We start from the raw sequence: 22,091 nt of genomic DNA on the forward strand, positions 1-22,091 counted from the left end.
TGTACATTCACAGTACTGAAAAGCGTGGAGCACCACCATTGTATTTATAAAGGAATAAATCTAGATAGTGACCAAAGAAAGGCCCAGACACGATACTTTGCTGTTGTTCCATTCAGTTGCTTATACATAATTCATTTGTAAACGGATGCTAATGAAAGTTGGTCTTGAAATATTTTCTGAAGCCCAAATTAGGAACTTGGCACCAAATCCCCACTTGAACTACAAATCATTTACTCTTGCCAAATTAGAGTGTAGCGTAATTTACCATAAGATGGGCTTTTAACCCTAATATCAAGATGCTCTCAGCAGTTTGCTATGCAAGCTCATTAGCTTTTGGAGGTGGCTTGTGGAGGGGACACCGTCAGGGCAAACACTTCACGGTCCCCAACATTACTAACCCCTCCTTGTAATAAGGGGGAAATAAATGGACACTCTCACCATCAATTCACTTGGACCTATTTGCCTCCATCAGGAACTTCTGAGTGTTCTCTGATTCAGTATGTGGTTTTGTGTATTTATAATTAACAGAGACATCTTTCAAATAGAAAAAAAATGTTTTGTGCTTTTTAAGTAGGAAAAAAAAAACATTGAGGCTATTGAATTTGATTTCTCAAATTGAAATCCACACCAGCTGTAGATTTTTCATTCCAACATATGTCTCAGTATCTCTTGATGTTATAGATTTTGGCTTTATGGCAGCTACACACTAGGCTTCTAGCTGTCAGAACTGGACAATTTATTGGCTCCTAAGTAGAAATAATGAAGCTGCTATGTTATCTTGATACACTGGCATGAGCACACAGCATCTGTTTTCAAAGTAGATGCTGACCCAGGCCCTGCCCAGTGTACTTAGATGAAATTCCAGCCCCACTTAGTGAACACGGCAGGCAGTTGCCATGATGATTAAAAGATGGCAGACCCTTTGGCTTATTGTTAATGATTTTATTTCTCCTATATTATCAATAATAAGTTTCTAAAGATGGCTTTTTATTTATGTTTTCATTTGGGGCTAACCAAATTTGAAATTTCACCAAAAACTCACCCTTAGTCAATGAGTAATTTAGATCTCAATCATGGAGTGAGGTCTTTTCGGAAACTCTCTCATGTCCTTCTATCAAGACAAATTCATGGCCTAGAAGATAGCTCAGCAGGTCAAATGCCTGCTGTGCAAGCATGGGTATCTAAGCAAGCTCCATCCCCAGAATGCAAGAAAACAAGATGGATGCAGAGGCACATGTATCCCAGCCCTGGGGAGGAAGACCTAAGTGGATTCCTGAAGATCTCTGGCCAGCCAGCCTGGCCTACTCACTGAGTTCTAGGCCAATGAGAGACCTTGTCTCCAAATTCAAGGTGAATGATGCTCAGTCACTCCAGATACATGTGCACATGTACACATACACAAGAACATGTATGTGTGCGCACACGTGCACACACCACATTCATGATCACGTAGGTTAAAAATCATTCATCTTAGATGATCCTTTGAAATAATGGGTTTGTGGTCAGATATACATGATTTATATATATTTACATATATTTACATGATGCTTGCCCTTGGCCATGCCAGTCAACTACTGCACATCTCATTATATAAATGAAGAAAACAAGATTTACCTAAAACCCGAAGGAATCCTGATCCTGGGCTAATTAAAGTTTGTTCTGGGATTTGAGAGTCTCAGATGAGAAGCCCAGAGTCATAGGGAGTTATGTTATTTCACTCATTTATAGTCAGTATTCAATTATTTAAATAAGGCACATGCATTTTCATGCATCTTATTCCCTCATTTTGATTCTGTTTGGTATATTTGATACCACTAAGCCATGGAGGAAAAGGAAATGGCTTCCTTAAACTCAAAGGTAGCCCACAGTCCCTTACTTGTTGCCTCTTTGGTGCAAAGATGGATGTCAGTGCTTAAAATCCTCACTTCTGCCATCTCGAAGTCCACGATGTCTAAGTATGTGGTATTGAGTAGGTACTCTCAAGGAACAGCATGTGTCCAGTCCAGTTTGTCCTCTGATATACTTGATTTTCACCCTCCACAGAGCTTTGAGATGATGGCCACTGGCCCCTCTGAATTTACAGATTTATTTCTAAATCATTTATCTCCACCCACCTACCTACTTTCTGTCTAGTCTTAGGAAGCCAGCTGGTGAATATATGAATCATGGGTCCTCCTCATTCCCATGCTCAGTACATCCTGTCTCCAGAACTCTCTAGCTGTGTGCAACAGCTCAGGAATTTGTCTAGAAAGCCAGAAACTATCAGGTTCACATGGTCCACAGATGTGAAATTACAGAGGATGGTCAGGATCACAGGTAGCAAAGTTCCTGCTGAACGTGACTTAAAGTCAAGAGGAATAAGAGGAAGCAGGCATGTTCTGGGGCCAGTAATGAAGAACATGAAAAGGCTGATCAGAGATAGAAACTTGGGAATGCTGGATTTGTCTCCTCAACAAATCCATATGCTAGATGTGAAACTATTACAAATTATTACAACCTTTTTTTGCCATTCTTCTCAGACTGTGTCTTTAAAGAGGGACTAGATAGACATAGCTTGTTGTCTGCATTTATACAAGCTCTTGGTGATTTAGGAGCTATTGCTAAGAGCAGATGACAACAAAGACTCTAAGTGCATGCCATGCATTTGCAAGGTGATGCAAGGAACCCCGAGAAGGGAATGGGAAGTGAGATGGGCAATGAATGAAAGGCAACGTGTCACAGGTAGATAGATCAATCATTGCCATGGGAGAGGAATTTCCAGTACCACTAGGGACCTCTGCGAGATTGACAGAGACAGCCTCCATGCTGTCCTACCCAAGAGGCAGGCAACTGGGCATCCCCTTCATACACTGAAGGTTGCCCCAAGAAGGCATAATCTTTTGGTACTTCCATCTGGCTGTTGTGGCAGGTGGGGCACACAGATGGTCTTCTGGTCCAAGAAACACTCAGGTAGACTCACAGGGGCTCCTGGGAAGGAGACAGACAATGTGGAGGTAGGGAATGCAAGAGGATCTAGGCATTCAATCTGTTAGCATTCAGAATAGTAAGAGTCCCTGCCCCCCTCCCCCAGAAATCTGGCAGCCTCCTCAGTTGTGCAGAATACACAGAAGCCCAGTGGGGAAGGGTAACCATGCCAATGTTTCCTAAAGAAGGAACTGGGGAACCTATTGAGAGGGTCAAAGTGTCTCTTTGTCTAAGGCCATACTCTACCATCCTGATAAGTCCCTAAAGCATGGTGAAGAGAACTCTCCTTCCAGCACACATACACCTATAAGTTGGAGCATGGGCCCCCATTTCCAGAATTTGCACATTGTGATTCATCCTCTCTCTCAAGCTGCATCTCCTAAGAAATGCACACAAGGTGAGAATACACCTGGGAGAAAGGAATTAAAATCAGATGGGTATTTTTGTGTGTCTCATCTTAAAAGATTTTATATGTGTGCACTGTATTTACACCGTTTCCCCGACCCCCTTCTTCCACTTCTTCCCACACCCCCTACTCTCTCAAATTCATACTCTTTTCTTTATTATTGTTATACATATATGAACAAACTAATATATAAATGCAACCCACTGAGTCCATTTAGTGTTGCTCAAGTGCATATGATTTTAGGGATGGTTATTTTGTATTGGTAACTGATTAGGGGACTCATCCCTGTGACAGATTATTCCATTCTCTCTTAGTTGTCATTAATTGCTTGTAGATCTTCATCTAAAGGTAGGGCCTTCTGAGATTTGTCCAATCCACAGTATTGTCATTATTCAGGTTGTTTAGGCAACTGTATTGTTGAGATTTAATGGATGCAACTTTTGTGTCACATACAGAAGACACAATCTCAGATGTCCTGGTCATCTGGATTTTCCAATCTTTCTGATCTTCTTCTAGATGGATGCTTTAAAATTGACTGTATAGAGAAAAGTGAAGAGCGTGACCCTTGCCAAGATGCCCAGGCATATTCCAACCTTCCTGTTGGGGATGCCAGAAAAAATGTACCTGAATTTGCAGGAACAGTCTCAGTGCCTTTCCCAACCGTGACAGATGGCTTTCAGCCTCATCACTCTTTTCTGTGTCCTTCACCTTTACCCTCTTCCTTGATTCACAATAAAGAGCCAGGAAATCTGGGGAGTTCCAAATCATCCCTTTGGAGCCCTGGAATGGATTCACCGAGTCCTGTTTGACTTGCTCCTTCCCTTGTGCTGTGTTAGAAGCATAGCGGGGCCATGGGGTTCAGGCAGTGTGAGATTTACAGCTCTATGAAGATACAGAGGTTTCTCTGAAGCGCCTGCTTTTTTGTTGTTGTTGGCCGGCTTTTCTCGCTGACCTGGTACCCCAGACTAAGATGAATACTCTGATTCTCAACTCAGCTAGCATATCCCTGAAAGACACAAAGAGTCCGTGATTTATGGTGCTCCAACTTCGAGGCAGTTTTTGTTTGTTTTGCTTTACAGAGAGCGCAGATGTAATATGCTCTCCAAGGCAACCACAACTAGAATTTTGAGTTTTGATCCACATGCAGGGTATTCACACGTGGTCAGGGACTCTTGTGGTTGAGCTGAAGTAGTGAGCCTTGCCTCTCAGTCAGCTCCACAGTCATGAGGGGAAACACCCGTGCTGTGCAGAGCTCCATGCCACTGAGCTGTCACGTTCAGGAAGTAGGCATGTTGTATGTGGTCTTGACTGAAGATGGTATTTTCAACTTCTGGAAGTTATTGGTCATCACCCCCTTCTCACCAAGGGGCGTGTCCATCCTACAGGAACCCCTCTCTGAATCCAGGGTAATAATGCATATAAAATTGTAGGTACCTATAACTTGGAGGATTTCCATCCACATTCCTTTGTATGTACTTGCATTCATTTTTGCTTACTGGGCCTTCTTTGTGTGTGTCTGTATGTTCATGTGTGTACAGCTGTGTATACATGTGTGCATGTAGAGGTCAGAAGATATCCTCAGGTGTCATTCCTCAGATGCCATCCAACATGGGGTGTGTGTGTGTGAATGTAAACTCATGTAATGGCACATGTGTAGAAGTCAGAGGACAACTCTGGTATCACTTCCACCTTGTTTGAGACAGTCTCTCTCGTTCACTGTTGAGTCTGCCAGTCTACCTGGGTCATAAGCATCAGGTGACTCTCCTGTCTCTACCTCCTATGTCCTTGTAGGAGTGTCCTGTGAGTGTGGACACTTGTGCTACTCCAAACTCAAGGTGTCAGGCTTGTGTGTGTGCACTTTACCCACTAAGATATCTTCCCAGCCCCTACATTTCTTTTTTGAGACCGATTTCCTCATTGGCTTAGAGTTTGCTGAAACAACTACCCTGATTGGCTACCCAGCAGGAGCCTGTCTCTGCTCCCCCCACACCCAAGCTAGCTTTACAGGTGTGCACTGCTGTGCCTAGCTTTTTCACATAAATTCTGGGATCAAACTCAGGTTCTCTGCTTGCAAAGCAAAGAGTTTACTGACCAAGTCATCTCTGCAGCCCCTACAGGAGGGCAGGGTGTTTTCTTACTGAGCTACTCACTTTCACAACTCCCCAGGCTCATACCTATAGTGTCGTTTGGAATCTCTGAGCTACAAAGACTTGGTTTTCTAAATGCCAATACATTGGCCAGATGTTGATTCCTCTTCATTTACTCTGAAATGGAAATGTAGAGAACAACTTATATGTTCTTGCAGTTACTGTCAACCTTTTAGGTACAGTGTAGGGTTAAAAGGTGGAGCATCATATAATTAAACATTATTTTGCTCTACAAAGAAGGATAGCTTACCATCTGTGACATCGTGAACATACCTGGAGGTTATTATGCAAGCAAGAAAAGCCAGTATGGAAAGGACAAGACCACATAGTTCTACTTATGTGAGAATCTGAAGTGATCAAGTCCATAGAAGCAAAAGTAAAAAGATGGTGAAGTAACATCTCAGTTATAGAACATGACCACAGTTCTAGAACTTTCTGTGTGACACAGTGCTTATAATTAACAATACTGCATGGTATACTTAAAAAAAATGAGTGTAGGAATTGGAAAGATGGTTCAACAGTTAGGAGCACTGGCTGCTCTTCCAGAAGACATGGTTCCCAGCACCCATGTATTAGTTCACAATTATCTATAACTCTAGTTCCAGGGTATTTGGTAAGCTCCCCTATCTTCTTCAGGTACCCCCCCCATACATGATTCATGCAATCTATTTGTGGGTTAGGACACCTGGCCCAGGTCATAGCACAGAGGGATACTCACTGTGTGACAACATCCTCCTCAGTATACAGCAAGGGGAACAGTTCTGAGATTGAACTTCAAATCCCAGCGTAGACATCCAATGGTGACAGAAAGACTGAGAGTTGAAAATTCACTAGTGTCGCTGAAGGGTCGAAGAGCCACCTGGATACTAGAAAAAAAAAAAAAAAAAAAACTAAAAAGATGATCTCAGTATCTTGAGGCTCCCAAAGAGGATGCACAAGTTCCTCAGATTTGAACTTCCACTTTACATAAAGCCCTACTTTCAGTCTCCTTTGAAGCCGAGTTACTCAGTTAAGCACTCAGTGGATGCCCAAGAGATGCACACCTCTTCATTTCCACTATTTTTCATCTAGAGAGTCAAGGCAAAGCCATGCAATCCATATAAATGCACAGGTACAATTAAGTGTCAAGTGTTACAGCAGAAGGCAGTGCAGATTCATTCCCACTCTCACAATGTCTGTGTCTCAGGGGGAACCTGCCTTCAAGCCCAGCCTCTGGTCCCAAGTGCTCTTCTTTAGTTAGAGCTGTAACTGCTGCTGGTCAGGAAACAGGCTCTGAGACCCAAGAGGGAGGGGGGGGGGCATGCAGAATAGTTATTGTGATTGGGTTACAAAGTTGATTGGGGCTTTAAAGAAGAAAAAATAACTCTGAAGAGTGTTTGTCCTTTTCTTCCGTCAGATGACTGAACCCTGCAGCTTGCCAAAGTCAGCCCTTGGTTTATCTCAGCTATGCAGTGACTAGTGAGGAGGCCAGTTCATGTGTCAGTTGAGGCCCTGATAGATACGGTCCAAAGCTAGCCAAGAGGGGTGTGTGTGTGTGTGTGTGTGTGTGTGTGTGTGTGTGTGTGTGTGTGTGTGTTGGGGGGCTGGATAGCAAAACGAAGCTAAGGAGGTGGGACAGCCTGGAAATGAGGCAAGAGTCTATGACAGAGAGTTTGGGACTGCAGTGAAGGGTGCCCACATATAATGACGACAAGAAGGAATTCCATTGTATGAGTCACTACATCAATAAGACTGTGAAAAAATTATCTGGGGACCAAGCATGAGAATCTGGTCTGGAACTTGGCTCCTAGTCCAGTGATTTCTAATGCTGGCTGTGTTGACAGGCATCCTAGGAGTTCCCAAGTTCTATTTTAAAGCAAGACTTTGCCATTCTGCCCTAAACATACAAAACCATGTAGAAGAGAGGAGAGGATATGTAAGGAAGATGGTATCTGTTGACAGACTCTGGTGGTCTCTGGCTCCCAACCTCATTCAGTTTATCTAGTCTGGTCCTCTATTCTGTCATTCATTGGAAAGTGCAGTTTGGGCCACCCATTACTTCTCCGATTGCCCGCCAAAGCTCCATCCAATAACCAATGAACTTCTATGGCACCGAGGGGCTTGGGGATCCTGGCATCTGCTGTGATGCTAGTGAAGGCTTTAGTCTTGTTCCCAAGCTCAGATGTGGTTCAGGCCTCTCAGTGCACTGTTTCTGTCCCTTCCCACCGCATGTAGGGACCATTCTGCTGCTTCCTTGCCGCGCTGGTCTTGGCTGTGCAGCACAGGGAGGAGGCAGTTCACTGGAGGAACTAACAGCATTGTGATGGTCTAGCTGCCATATTTCTCCTTATCCCTCCAGCCCAGGGAGTCATTGTCTAGACAACAGGTAGTGTTCTCTGAGTCCTAATCCATGGGAGGTGCACAATTTAGCCCTGGATTATTTTAAGTGTTAAAATTTAAAACACAAAATCCTGGTATCCTTCAAAATAATATTTAAAAAAAAAACCTCTGAAACAGATTTTTAAAGGTTTTGACTAACTGCCTGAATTTTTATCAGCACCATGCCTTTCTTGGGGTGATCCAATGATGGGAAGTGGGGTAATGGGTAGAGAAAAATTTAGGAGAGGGTCTCATTTATTTCCCACCCAAATTCCCACCCAGTCTGATATAAGCTCAGTTGAATAATTCCTGTCTCCCCCAGCAGAGAAGGTTCCCAGGCATCCTCAGGCAGGGAAAGATGGAGGCTGTGTGTATTTATCTAGAAATACACATGGAAATATGATGGGTGAAACCGGCTTCCTTTTTCTCTAGTGGTGCAGTTTTAGGTGTACAGATGCACAGTTTCCACTATGACATGGTAGAAATACATCACTAAAAACTGCAGATAGGAATGGAAGTTGTGGAGAACACCGTGTTCTAGTATATCCAGTGGGTATTGACCAAGTGTGGGTGCTGCAGACATCAGGCAGGTAAAGCCAAGGGCACCATCCAGAGGGGACAGAGGAGATGCCTGTCCTTGCAAAGACACCAATGAAGCTCTATGTCCAAATGACAAACACATTCGTTTTGCATTTGGTACTGGACTCATTCAGTTGTTTTTTTCAAACAAAAGACTTAAATTGCTTTTACCAACAACAGACATTTTCAGATTTATCTGCACAATGGTCCAAACACTACATAAAAATTCAGTGATTAGCAAGATTGTTAAGTAACCTGCTCCTAAAGTGCTTATATTTGTTTTAATCTTTTTGAACAACAACCAAAAAAACTCTTTTTTTTTGGTGTGTGTGTGTGTGTATGTCATTGTTGAAAAAGAGAAGTTGAAGAATCTTTTGTGATTCTTTTTGTAGGAGAAAATAGACGCGTTGATTAAGGCAATGAGATACTTCATAGCAGGTGAAGGAGGGAGGATAAGGGATGGAGAGTGGTTTGAGAATCACAACAGTGAAAACAAGTGGAGGATTCTGAGGCCCACGGCAGGGGTGAGAAGCCTGGGATTCTCAGCTGGAGGGGTAGGAGAGTTGACCCACAGAAGGGAAAGAGGGCCACAGCTAAGCAGGTGGAAACAACCTGTGTCCCGAGTTTCAATTAAGGCCCTCTCTAAGATGGACCATTGGTCACATCTCTGGAGATCCACCTGGTGAGGTCAGGGATGACACTCCAGCTAAATGCTTTCCAAGTTGAAGAAAAGAAGGCCCTCCTTGTTAGAATTCAACCCCTCAGTTTACTCCATTGCAACACACACACACACACACACACACACACACACACACACACACACACACACACGAGACAGAGAGACAGAGACAGAAACAGGAAAAGAGAGATAGAGACACAGAGAGAGCGAACTGAGCATCTGTGTGTGGATAGAAATTGCTAAATACTTGTAACAGGATCTGTTACTGGTGAGAATTATAAGCAAACAACCTTTATTTAGACTCTCCCAAATTTTAGATATAGTTTTCAGCAACATGTCTGGTTGTTTTCAAATGCTGTGTTCTTTTTCCTTAAAATGATCAAAGGGAATTGTTTATTATCCAGGCTCAACTTATTAACTGGAGACAGAATATTCACCAACTACAGGATCTCTTGAATGCAGTTCTCTCTGTACTCTAGGCTAGGGGCAAGAGAAGAGAAGGAGGAAAGTGTCCTCTAAAAATCCCTGGGCCTGACTCTGGTCTCCGCCTAATTAGCTCAGTGACCCTGGCCAAGGCCCCTGCCCTTCTAATATGTTTCTTCATTTACTAGATGAGGTGAGACGCTATAACTCCAAGAACCCTTGCTTTCTGCTTTCCCCAAGTTTTAGAATTGTTAAATAATTGCATGCATGAGATGATTTACACTCACCCTCTTTGAAATTGCAGGCTCATTTGCTAGGATCTCCCGTTCCTTGTATTTCTCCTAAGCAAGATCTAACAGCCTTTGATATCTTTATGTCTGCTTTCTAGGGACTTAAGAGATATAATATCATTTGATTGCAATGAGACACTTGGTCAAAAGCTGTCACCGGATGCCTCCTGCTTCCCGGTGCTATCAGAGCTGGATTCTACAATAGACAAATGGAAGATGAAATAAGAAAGATTGACAGGAGGAAAGCCTGAGGAGACAAGCTTCTTCTTCTTCTCCTTTTTTTTTTTTTTTTAAGAAAAGCCATCAGAAAACAGTCTCCTTCTCCCTCTTTGAGAGTCCTAATATATTTTTATGAAACGATCGCAGAACGGTGACAAGGTAAACGTGTCTAGTATTTGCAGAGCACTGCCATATCCGCCATGGGTTAGGCACCCTTACACAAAATGAGGATGTTTTCCCCAGCTTTGCAGATAAAATAAATCAAGACACCAGGCGATCAAACATGGCTGAAAGTCACCCAGGGAAGAGAATGGCATAACGGAGTTCCAGCCAGGAATTCAAACCAGAGGGCAAGTAGAAATTAATAGCCGCAGCTAAAGCTTCGCTCACACCTCTTGCAACTGCCCCCTCCCTTCATTTTTATAAGCAGAGGCCATGATCATCTCACTGAGCAATGCACACAGAAATATCTTGTTCACATACACAGCTGCATATGTGTGATGTTTAGTCTACCCTACAGGAACCCATTCAACCTCTTCCCTCTCAGTGTTTGATACTGAGTAGACCCTACAGCAAGCTTCCTCATGTGTGTCTATGTGTTTGTTCACACATAAGAGTGAACTTTGTGAGTTCAAGAAAGCTAAGCACGCATCTGTAGAAATATGTATGTGTATGCACATGTGTACATAGACCTGTGCTATATGTATGTGTATAGGTATGCATATCTATACAATCTGTATCTGTGTATGTATGAATGCACATGCATTTATCTTTGTGTGGAAATGTGCATGTGGTATGTGTGTATGTGGATGCATATCTGCATGTGTGTAGATGCTTGTGAGTGTACATGTGTGCACATGGATGTGGAGGCCAGAGGTTGATGTCCACTGTCTTCAGCCACTGCTCTCCACTTTATTGACTGAGCAAAGATCTCTTGATGAACCTATATCTCACTAGTATGTCTGGTCTGTCAAGGCAGCTTGTCCCAGGGATCCACTTTTTCCTCCTGAGTGCTGGGATTCCAGGCAGGCTGCCATACCTGCCTGGCTTTTATGTGGATTCCAGGGATCTACACTGCAAGCCTTGTACTGTGTAGCAAGCACTTTATCTACTGAGCCATCTTTCTAACCCTTCAGACACTTTTAAAGGCATCCTGCCAAATTGTCCCTCCAAATGACACTGTCTCTCCCCCCACCCAGCACTACATGGGAATGTCTGCTCCCTGTACCATCACCCATCACCGGGGACTTTAAACATTTACTCAGTTGTTCTCACATCCCTATTGTGTGTGCACAGCACTGGTCATGAGAGTCTCAAGGGTCTCTTGAGTTGTCCTCAGACAAGGTCACAATAAGTGGAAGACAGGAAGGGTGGCCATCCTGTGCTGTGCAGAGAGGCAGTGACTTTCTTCCTGATGAGGATATTGTGCGGTCACTTGATTTACAGATCCTGGAGTGGGGAGGTGGGCTAAGATCACACAGTCATTCCGAATCTGCCTAGGGGCTATAAAGGAGGCTAAACTGCCTCTTTAAGCCGGTAAGTGATGACATTCAAATCTATCAGAATCCTAACCCCAAAATCAGGTCAGGATTTACGGCCATAATATGTATCTTTGGATTTGGCTTTTATGTTTTTACCCTTGATTTATGTAGGTACCTTCCTTAGCATCCCATATCTCAAGCAACATAAATGTATTAAAGTAATGGAATTTAGCAAATATGTTACGGTTACCATCTTTGTTCCCAAGAGGGGATTTGGAAATCTGACAACATTACAGCTTTCATTTTCAGGACCCATTTTCTGAGCCGTTTCACTAACAAGTCTCCTGATTTACCACACCATTAACAAAAATAATTCTTTCTGGACAGCAGTAAAAGGAGTGGGTTAGCACAATTTATAGCTTTCTCAAGATACATATAGGGTGCCTGTTAAGAAAAAAAGGCAGGGTTTTGATTAACTGATACACGACTGAGTTGCTTTTAAGATACCTGGGTTCCTTCTCCATAAGCCTAGACATCAAGGATACCTCCCTCAGAAAGGAAGCCCACATCGTCCAGTGTGCATGCACAGTCATGTCTGCCAGCGGTGATTAGCAGCCTGCGCTGCCTATGCCCACACCAGGGATTGAAAGGGGAGACCTTCTCCACTTCAAGATGAGGACACCGTGCCCATTTCCACCTTTAAGTGAAATGTTATACAAGAATGACCTTTCAAATCCACGCTACACTGCTCACAGTTCAACCAAAGCCTCCTCTGAAGAGAGCAGAAATAGCACAGTTGAGAGTCCAGCCAGCAGCTCCTCAGTCAAAAGCTACCCATTTCCACCAGTGAAATCAGGGAGGAAGCATAAGTCAGCAGATATGTGGGAATGAGAGACTTTTCCCAGGAAAAAAAAAAGGGGGGGGGTGTGCAGCTGGTAGGGGGCGGGGTCCTCTAGGATATTTTCCATGATCCCTAGGAATTTAACTCTTCACTGACCCTAATTGAAAGGGGATCTCAGAGTGTTTGGGATTCTCATTAAACAGTTCCATGGTAGCCCCCAAAGAAAGATGCCCCACATAACAAGGCTGCCTTTTGGTCACAGTGTGAGTACTGTGGTCATTCATTGGTGAGGTGACGGGCTCATTTTAGGTTTAGGAATAGGCAGCAACTCTGGGATCACAAGACACCGACTTTGATCTCCCTTGAAATCCTGAGATAAGGTTCCCAGCCTCTCGAGTTCTGGACATAAATTCTCAGCCCATGAGGTTCTGAAATAGGTTCTCACTCCCATAGCCGGTCATGGGGTCAGCGAAAATATTCTCTAGCAAACAAGGTTGGGGGTGCACCTTAGCCCAAGGAAGACTAGTAGAAACCCTTCATTTGATTGTGGGGTATGGGTATGAAGATCATGACAGGAGGGGGGCAGAGGGGTAAGGGAGGAATCTGGCTATTTACCCTTGTAGATCATGGCAAATCTTTGGACTTCATCCTAACAGCACAGGAGACCATGAACAGAATTCACTGTGTATATTATGTGCCTAGGGCAAAGGAGACAGATATCATGGCTTGGGAGTGACAGTCTTAATTGAATTTATCATCATTACTACATTCTGAGAATAGCCAAGTTATTTAACCTTTTCCCTTTTCTATGATGTGTATCCTTTTGTCCATCCAGTGAAACCTGTGCTATTTGTTGTGGATCTGGGGTCCTTCAGAGATTCACCAGTCTGACTCAAGTTTTGCTTTTAGTAAATTAGAGGCTTATTATTAAAAAGAGACTGTCCAGGACCAAACAAGAGAGAGTTCTCTAGACAAGGCCCTGGCTGTTGTTAGCCCAAGGACTATAAAGGCAAAAACCACAGTTATAATTGGGGGGAGCCAAATTAACTCATATCCTGTCTAGGTGTGGGCAAGGCTCGATTTTGTAACAGACATCCAGCAGGTGCCTTAGCCACCCAAGCCAGCAAGCGTTTCACACATAAGCAGAACTTAGCAGTCAGCCTGTTTCATCTTGTGACCCATTACCTTGTGGGAATAGCCGAGGCAGTGAAATACTTTACAACAATCAGCCATTTTTAAGAATAGCCCAACTGCACCAGAAAGGGGTCCTTCTTGGGCCTGTACTGTCAGGGTACAATCGAGGTAGGAGCAACTTCCTCGTGGCTTGTGTAAGGTCAAGACAATTTTGTTTTCACAGGCCTCGCATAGTAAATTTACCCTCTAAACATCAGGTTCACCATCGCAGCATTGCGTCACAGACTGTGTTCGGACACACAGATTCAAGTACTTATAACTGTGACAGCTTCTACCTTTAGTTTTATCACATTGTAGCTCTGTGGTCTATTTGCTAAAGCATTAAAGGATCATCTGCCACAGAGTGATGCACATCCATACAGCTGTGCTGTAACAGCTGGTAGAAGCTGCTTGTATGAATTTCCAAATGCACGTTGAATGATGCCACAATGGGAGCCTGAATGAGGGTTGACACCATGGGAACCGGAAACCATTACAAACTTGAACTCCCCTGTGTTGGTGATATTTCTCACTGCTGTGACAAAATGCCAAACACAAGCAGACTAAGGCAGGAAGGCTTTGTTTGGGCTCACACTTTGAGGGTACAATCCATCACCATGGGGAAGGCGTCATAGCAACAGCATGAGGCAGCTGGTCACATTGTATCCACAGTTAGGAAGTGGAGAGAGATGAACACCAGGGCTCAGCTTGTAAACACCACTGCGGACTGCCTCATTGAAAATAGATTCCCCTCTCATACCATGCACCCCAATCACAATTTCTCCTCCTAGCTCTCCTCCACCTCCCCTCTCCCACAGATCCGCTCCCCCTCCATTTCCTTTTCAGAAAAGAGCAGGCCTCCAAGAGAGGACAGCCAAATAGGACTAAACAAGATACAGTAAGACAAGACAAAATGGAGGCTGGACAAGGCAATAGGAGGAAGAGTCTCAAGAGCAGGCAATAGTCAGAGATACACAAGCTCCCAGTGTCCCACGCTAACAGCTATAACACACACAGAAGACCTGGTGCAGACCCATCCAGGCCCCATGCTTACTGTTCAATCTCTGTGAGCCCATATAAGCCGTGCTTTGTTGATTTGGTGGCCCATGTTCTCCTGGTGTCCTCTATCCCCTCTGACTCCTACAGTTTTTCCTCCCCCATTTCCTTGGGTTTCCCCAATCTCACAAAGGAGGGACCTGATGGAGACCACCAATTTAGACACTCTTTCTCTGCAAAATGTTTGGCTGTGGGTCCATGCATCTCTTCCCATCTGATGTAGAAGGAAGCCACTCTGACAATGACTGGACAAGGAACCCATCTATGAGTAGAGCAAAATATCATTAGGAATCATTTCGTTGAGTGTGTGTGTGTGTGTGTGTGTGTGTGTGTGTGTGTGTGTGTGTGTGTGTTTGATTCTACCCTGGGTCTCTGGGCTATTCAGTCTCTGGTGCTTGGATATCCAGACAGTGCAGGGCATGGGCTCCCTCTTGTGGTAGTGTGAGCCTCAAGTCAAATCAAACATTGCTTGGCCTCTCCCACCAGTTCTTACCACCATTGCCCCAGCACATCTTGCAGGTAGGACAGATTGTAGGTGGAGGGTTCTGTGGCTGGGTTGGTGTTCAGGCTTCTCTTTCTGTAGCCTGTAGAGTATCTTCTCGTACCAAAGATACTAGAACATAGGGGTGAAAGCACCAAGCCCACACCAGCTCAACCTCTCCACATTCAGGACCCCAGTCAGTCCACTGGAGGGTGTCACCCACAGTTAGAATAGCTCTTCACTCCTCAGATAAATTTTCCTGCTAACAGCCTTACAGGCATGCCCACAGGTATGTTTCCATGGTGACTCTCAAGCCAGTTAAGTTGGTAATGAAAATTAACCATCATATCAACCCTCCCCCAAGAGCCAGGTGTCAAGTATTTACCTCCTTAGTGTTTACACTTCTTTAATGGTGCCTTAAATAACAGGCTTAGGTGACAGGTGTAGTCGCTATCATCACTTTGAAGCGCTGATGAGGGGAAGTCATATTTAAAGGCTATCTGAAACAAAGACAACAAGATTCAACGTTTGTTCTTGTAGTTGGGCAAATAGAAGCATTGCTAATAATAACAACTGTGATGTGTGGCCTCCATTCCTAGTTAAAACAAGTGCTGTGTTCAGTCAGAGATAAATACAAGTAAAGGTCTCCCCCCACCTATAGAGTTACTGAACTTCAGTAATGAGAAATGAGAAAGAGTGGGGCTGGAGTGGCTCCCAGGGTAAGTGATCACTGGGAGAGCATGAGGAGGACAGAGTCTGGATTCCCATGTGTGGTCGTACACACACCTATAATCCATCCCAACGGTGCAAGGAGCAGAAACAGGAGGGTCTCTGGTTCTTCCTGGCTGCCAGCTTAGCTCCAGATTCAATGAATGACCCCGTGTAAGGGGATAAGGCAAAGGGTGACAGAGCAGGATGCCTGGAGTCTTTCTTTGGATGGGGACACGGACACACACACACACACACACACACACACACACACAAATAAACAAGAGAAAAACGGGAAGGAAGAAGAGCTGGGAGACCAATCAGTGGATTCCAAATGAAAAATCAAGGAGTCTTGTTTAGTGAGGAGATATAGGGATGTGTGGAGTATTAGACGTGTCTGGTGGGAAGGCCTGTAATAATTAGCCATGTGTAGATTCAGAAGTGAAGAAGGTACCAGGGCTGATGCCTAGGGCTGTGGCCTGTACCACTGGATTCAATAAGGATGGGAATTCTAGCTAGGGTAGGTTTAGGGAAGGTGACTGTGAGTTTGGTTGGGGCCTGCTGACTTTGAGGCACCTCGTATATAACCATAGAGATGCTGAGAACACACTTTAGTTAGATGCATTTGGGTTGGGGACATGAATAGGTTGTCCCATCAGTCTTGGGGAGAACTCAGCTGTGCATAGGGGAGGGGTTCTCGAAGTACAGCAGCAAACCACATGGGATTTGGGCCAACTTCAGGTGAATGGGTGCTCACCGCTTCCACTGGTGTCTGTTTCTCAACAATCCTTGATCCCATAGGACTCTTAAAAAACTGGTAGGAGGTCCCACAGTGAAAGACTTTGTTCATGGAAGGAATATACTTCTCCAGCTACTTTGCTGGGTCTAGAAGTCCGAAGGAGAAGCTAAAACGTAGCAGTGCAGACAGGCATCAGTACAGTATTTACGAAATGGCAGCTTCCACCCTGTTTCAAACTGCCCTGGAGGAAAGGTAAAGTAAGAAGAGAGAGAAGTAGTCTCACAGATGTCCAGACTCGTGGCTGGTGCAGCTGGAGCCTTAGATGAGATTTCTGAAGGAACAGCCAGAGAGGCGTGGAGTGGCAGGTTGAGGCGGGACCCGTGAGACAGGAGGAGAGGGAGTCACCGAGAAGAGAAAAGACAGTTGCAGCTGTCGGATGACAGGGGAGACTGGAACTTCTTCACCGTCTCTGTGACACAGAGGACAGTCGTTTTAGCAAGGCAGTACTGGTGGAGGAAGCTGGTCAGCAAAGGGAGCGGAAAGGGCAGTGTGGCTGGCACCTCTTTTAAGGAGTTTGGATGCCAAGGGGCAGGCAGGTTTGGACTGGGGAGATGGCTTAGCCCGTAAAACATTTGCCTTGCAAGCAGAAGGAGCTGAGTTAAACTCCCAGAGGCCACAGGAAAACAGGCAGGCATGATGGCCGTCTCGTCTATGCTTTGGGAAAATGAAGATATGGAGATCTTTGGAGTTGACTGGCCAGCCAGCCTGGCCTACTTGGCAAGTTTCAGTCCAGTGAGAAATGCTGTCTCAGTAAATAAGGTGGCCAGTACCTGATGAACAACAGCAGAGCTTGTCATCTGTGTGCATATGTGTGCAGACACACACACACACACACACACACAAGAGGCAGATTTGAAGAAGTAGGGAGTGGGTGCAGAGTCAACAGGTGCCCCCTCCCTCTATCTGCCCACATCTCTCTCCTCCCCGTGTGCCTCCCTGTTGTGTGACACTTCTTCTTCTGGGGAGATGTGGACAAAACCATCTAATTACCCCAGACAGGAAACAGATTATAGACCAAAGTACCAATCCCAGCAAGGTTCAGCATGGTAAACCAATGTGTTTTATTGGGGTTACTTACAGGTATATGGGTGAGGAGTTCCTTACAGGAGCAGAAATGACCCAAGACAGCTGCATCTCTAATACCCCGCTGCACGATGGGTGATGACTCACAACAGCAGAAACCTGGAGTGCACGGGACACTAAGCCAGCAGCAGCTCAGCAGGCTGGGCGGGGTGTGTGTGTGTGTGTGTGTGTGTGTGTGTGTGTGTGTGTGTGTGTGTGTGTGTTGATCTGAGCCTCTTCCGGGCAGTTCAACACGTCTCTTTTTCTCTCAGGTACCTCATCTTGTCTGTCTTCTCAGCAGGCTTTACTGCTTAAAGAATCTTGGCGAAGGAGGGGCCTAATGAATCTGGTCAGTTTCAGGGACTTTGTGAAGCTAATTTGAGTTGTTTGCTTCCCATGGCAATGTGCTTTCCTGCAGCCTGGAGTGTTTTACATCTCCTCAGAACATCCTCTTGTTTTACCTCCTTGTAAACATCAGGTCCTAAAATATCCAGCCCATTTACACCCTTTGCCTTAAGATGTTTCCCTTTGGGATGGAAGGCTTTAACCTCAGAGAACTTTGTTGCTCAACACTCCTTCCTTGCAGTACTGGAGCTTGTGTGTAAGAAGGCTCTGCCTGAGACATGGGGGGCAGAGATACATTGTAGACAAGGCATTAGTGAAGTCCCTGGGAAGACGACGGTGGACTTCAGAGTACAGTGGGGATGGATGTGGGGGGAGGGAAGGCTAAGGTTTTCTTCTGGGGAACTGAAGGAGTGAATGTATACAGGCAAGATGCAGCCACCTTTAAATGATGCTGCTTACCATCTTCCTCTTAGACAAGAGTCCTCTGTGGCTTCCAAGACACCATATCTGCTCAGATCTTGTATTGTTGCAACGACTCGGCAGCCATGTCTTTTTGTCTCAGAAACACATGGTGGAACTTCAGGGGCTTTTGTAATCTTGAAGAGCTTCTTATACCCACAGGGCCTGCAGTGAAATGTGTTCTGAAGCAGGCTGGAAATGGAAGTGTTTTATGGATGTTATCTGAGAAGGTTTGGAAATTGGGACTAGGAGTCATTCTCCAGGCAGAAAATATTTGAGCCAAGGCTTCTGAGTGGTCAACACATAAAGGTGCTGCCTTTGGAATAGGACTCTGGGATGTAGCTGGTTTGGGGATCAGAGGCATAGTATCCCCAGGGCTGCTGAGCCCTGTTTGTGACCCCTCTATCCTGCTGAGAGCCGCCTGCCTCTCAAGACCCAGAGACTAAAGCCTTATTGACCGATGTGGGCTTTTCTGCATCAAAGGCTCAGAGTGGTATTAGCTGGCAGCTCTTTTTATGGGCAGAAAGTGCTTCCGTGTAGATAGTGCTCCAAACTACCTGGGGTTAAGATAAAAGGCTTCAAAAAAGGCGTCCACTCCTGGGAGCTGCCCCTGGCCGCTCACTCTGCTGCGCTGGATATGCTGACACCAGGCTGCCGCACCAGCCTTGGCATCTCTCTTCTCCATTCCCTTGGAGCCTGAGAGACCTAATTTATAAAGTATTCCCAAGGAAAGCAGTGCAGCCCAGCTTCTGAGCTTCTGCCACCTCCTTGCAAGCCTTCAGCATCTTCACCATGTTGTGGAAAACACTTTTGGAAGTCCAGCTAGCACAGATTTCAGACAGCAGTTCCGATTGGCTATGGGACAACCTAACCCCAGTCTCTTGCCCTCTCTGAGAGATGTCAGGATGATCTCCCCTGCTTCCTAGAACGATTGCAGAGACAAATCCATCTGATATGTCTGAGCACCTGCTCTGACAGTGGTGTGTGCCCAGCTCTAAGGTGCTCGCCTCAGGAGCCTGCAGCAGGTGAGTGGGCAAGCTGAGTGCCTGACTGTGGTGCTGGGATAGGACAGACACATAGACTTCATCTCCGTTCTAGGCTCTCACTTTTGGTCTTGGATCCCGTAAAGCAGGCCCAACAAGAAACCACAAAGCACAGTTCATGGATAGAAAGAACAGTTTTAACAAAGAGATAACTGTCTGGCTACTTTGGACAGTAGAGAACAGCAACCAGCTGCAAAAGCTTATTGGGTTATATAGGGGTAGATGGGGCACAGCTCAGACAAAGGGTGGGGGGCTGCCGTTGTGCCCAGAAGTGTTCAAGTGCTGACAGCTGTGGTTAGGAGCGTTCAGCTAGCCCTTCAGGGCTTCTGAGAAATGCTTTTTGGTTTCTGCTTCCTGGTAAAACCAAGCTCATGCTGGGGTTGAGTCATGGCCACCAGCTCTGCCACTTGGGGAATCTTGCTTTGTAGCCTAAAAGGCCCTAGTTCCTCACACAGATCGTCCCAAATGCCTTGACATCCCCTTGGTGGGAGGCACATCTTTGGTTTTCATGAGTTAATTCTTGGCAGGCTGCTGGATAGCTTCGGAGTTAGAGAAACAGAATTTCATCCCTCCTGAGCCTGAAGGAGGGAAGAGAGGAAGACGTTCTCCTGGGTCTCCTACAGCCGGTGATCAAAGCAACTATGCCCATGCCACAAGGCCTCCACACAAACCCTGAAGGACAGGGATTCTAGATTCTGAACATACAAAAGTGCTGAAATGGCTCATCCAATGGAAGCAAGGAGAGGCAATGCCCTTTCTCATATACATTGTTCTCCAGGTGTCCCCATGTACCTATTGACCTGTATGCCTCCGTTTCTTCACATGTACTTCTGAGAAAGGTTGTGATGGGCAAGCAAGCTAGAAAGTGTGCATCAAGTGTTCAGAGCAATAACTGGATCTTGGAACGTACTTAATTGATGTGTTAACTCTGGTTGCAGAAATGAGTCACATCATTATAGCCCACCAGTCTCAAGAAGGAGTCATTGGGGACCAGTGATAGTTGGAGATTCTTCACCCAAATATTTCGGGATAATCGTCCATTTGTAGTCTCTTTTCCTTTCCAATCCCAAGTATCCCCTCTGGGTCTCCTACTGTGAACCAGCATCCCTAATAACACATTGTCACTTTGCTGCGTATGATTTGTTGACCACTCATTACACTGTGAGGTCTCCACAAGCTTTAATTACAATAATTCGAGGTTTGTTCAAACCATTATATTCCACATAGTTCATGGATGCTTTTAATTTAATTATATGCAGTTTAACACCACAGAATACTGCTGGGGGAAAGGAAAATGATGTTGTTGTTGGTAGTGGGTATTTTTTTTTCCCATTTTCTCTGAATGCAAGACACGTGTGGAGGACTGATAAAACCCACTGCTGGGTTTTGTTTCAGATTATGAAGAAATGTGTTGCAAAGTGTATGTCCCTCAATGGAAGCTGGGAATCCTGAGCTGGGGGCCCTGTGCCCCTAACAGGCTGGCTCTGATTAAGGGGAGGGCATGGGCTGTGTCTATAAATGAATATGGTGAAGACTGTTAGAAGAAAGAAAGAGGTACTCTCCTTGGGGAGAGTGTAACTTCACAGGAGGAGGGTAGGGACAATCCTGCTAGGGAATAGACCTGTGAATTAGGTCTTGAATGAGGAGGATGCAGTCAGGGCTGACCATCCCTCCCAACAGAAGAAGATGGAAGGTGCCTGGTGTGTTAGGAAGCCCACAGGTATCCTCATGAAGTGAGAGTGCACAGACAAAGGTGAAGCATGGATATTAAAGTCAGGAAAGCCATGTCCATCTCTGAAGCCCATTTATTAGAATTCAGATTTTTTTTAGGGTCGCTCTTATCAAGATTGGCTCCTTCCCTTTAGCTCAATGCCTGTCCTATCTGCAGGATCTGCAGGAGGACATCCAGCAGTCTCTGCTCTCCTGACTGCCTGCAAAGTCAGAGTGATGAGCTTTGGGCAGAGTAGACACTGGCTAAGCAAACCAGGCATGGGCACAAAACACAGCCTAATGACCAGGGGCAAGGGCAGCCCCCAGAGGGCAGACGAGATGGCTAAGACAGATCTTTGGGAGAGCGAAGGTCAACTGAGCGTGCTGGCCAGAACACAGCTAAGTTCTGCAGTGCCTTGCCTCTGTGTTTCTCTTCAAGTCTGCAGCAAGAGCCCCTTCCCTTATCCAACCATGACTCTGCACAGATTCCTTTTACTCACTATGACCCAGCTCTGCTTTCCATGGCCCTCTGGGTCCACCCATCTTGGATTAGCACACTGACAAGCAGCTCTTTTCAGCTCAGCCTGTTCACTCTCTTCAGGAATGTATTTCTGCTAAATCCATTGACTCTGAACACATAGCCCAAGCAAATCTACACTCTGGGCTCTAGCTGCCTCTAAGGATTAAGGGGTGATGAATAAAAGAGCAGTGGAATATTCATACCCACATGTAGACACATATTTACAGTTAAAGGAATGTGTGTACACATATTGGTCATGCATATAGTTATACATAATGCATGGGAGCACATGTGTCGATATACAGGCATATTCATGTTTTTGCGTGTGTGCGTACACCTATAATTATA

General features: G+C 45.2%; 1 protein-coding gene and 1 long non-coding RNA gene across 3 annotated transcripts in view; one reads left to right on the forward strand and one right to left on the reverse strand.

The window, feature by feature from the left end:
- Positions 1-22,091, forward strand: part of Cdh13 (cadherin 13) — a 1,005,873-nt gene that overhangs the window by 159,525 nt on the left and 824,257 nt on the right. The gene's annotated exons all lie outside the window — the stretch shown is intronic.
- On the reverse strand, positions 757-6,859 carry LOC114697462. The gene is made up of 3 exons (XR_003735182.2): positions 6,496-6,859; positions 6,236-6,383; positions 757-4,376 (listed from the first exon to the last, which is right to left on the reverse strand). It is a non-coding gene; the product is annotated as an uncharacterized LOC114697462 (long non-coding RNA).

This window comes from Peromyscus leucopus, chromosome 5 (assembly GCF_004664715.2).
Source record: "Peromyscus leucopus breed LL Stock chromosome 5, UCI_PerLeu_2.1, whole genome shotgun sequence".
Lineage (NCBI taxonomy): Eukaryota > Metazoa > Chordata > Mammalia > Rodentia > Cricetidae > Peromyscus > Peromyscus leucopus.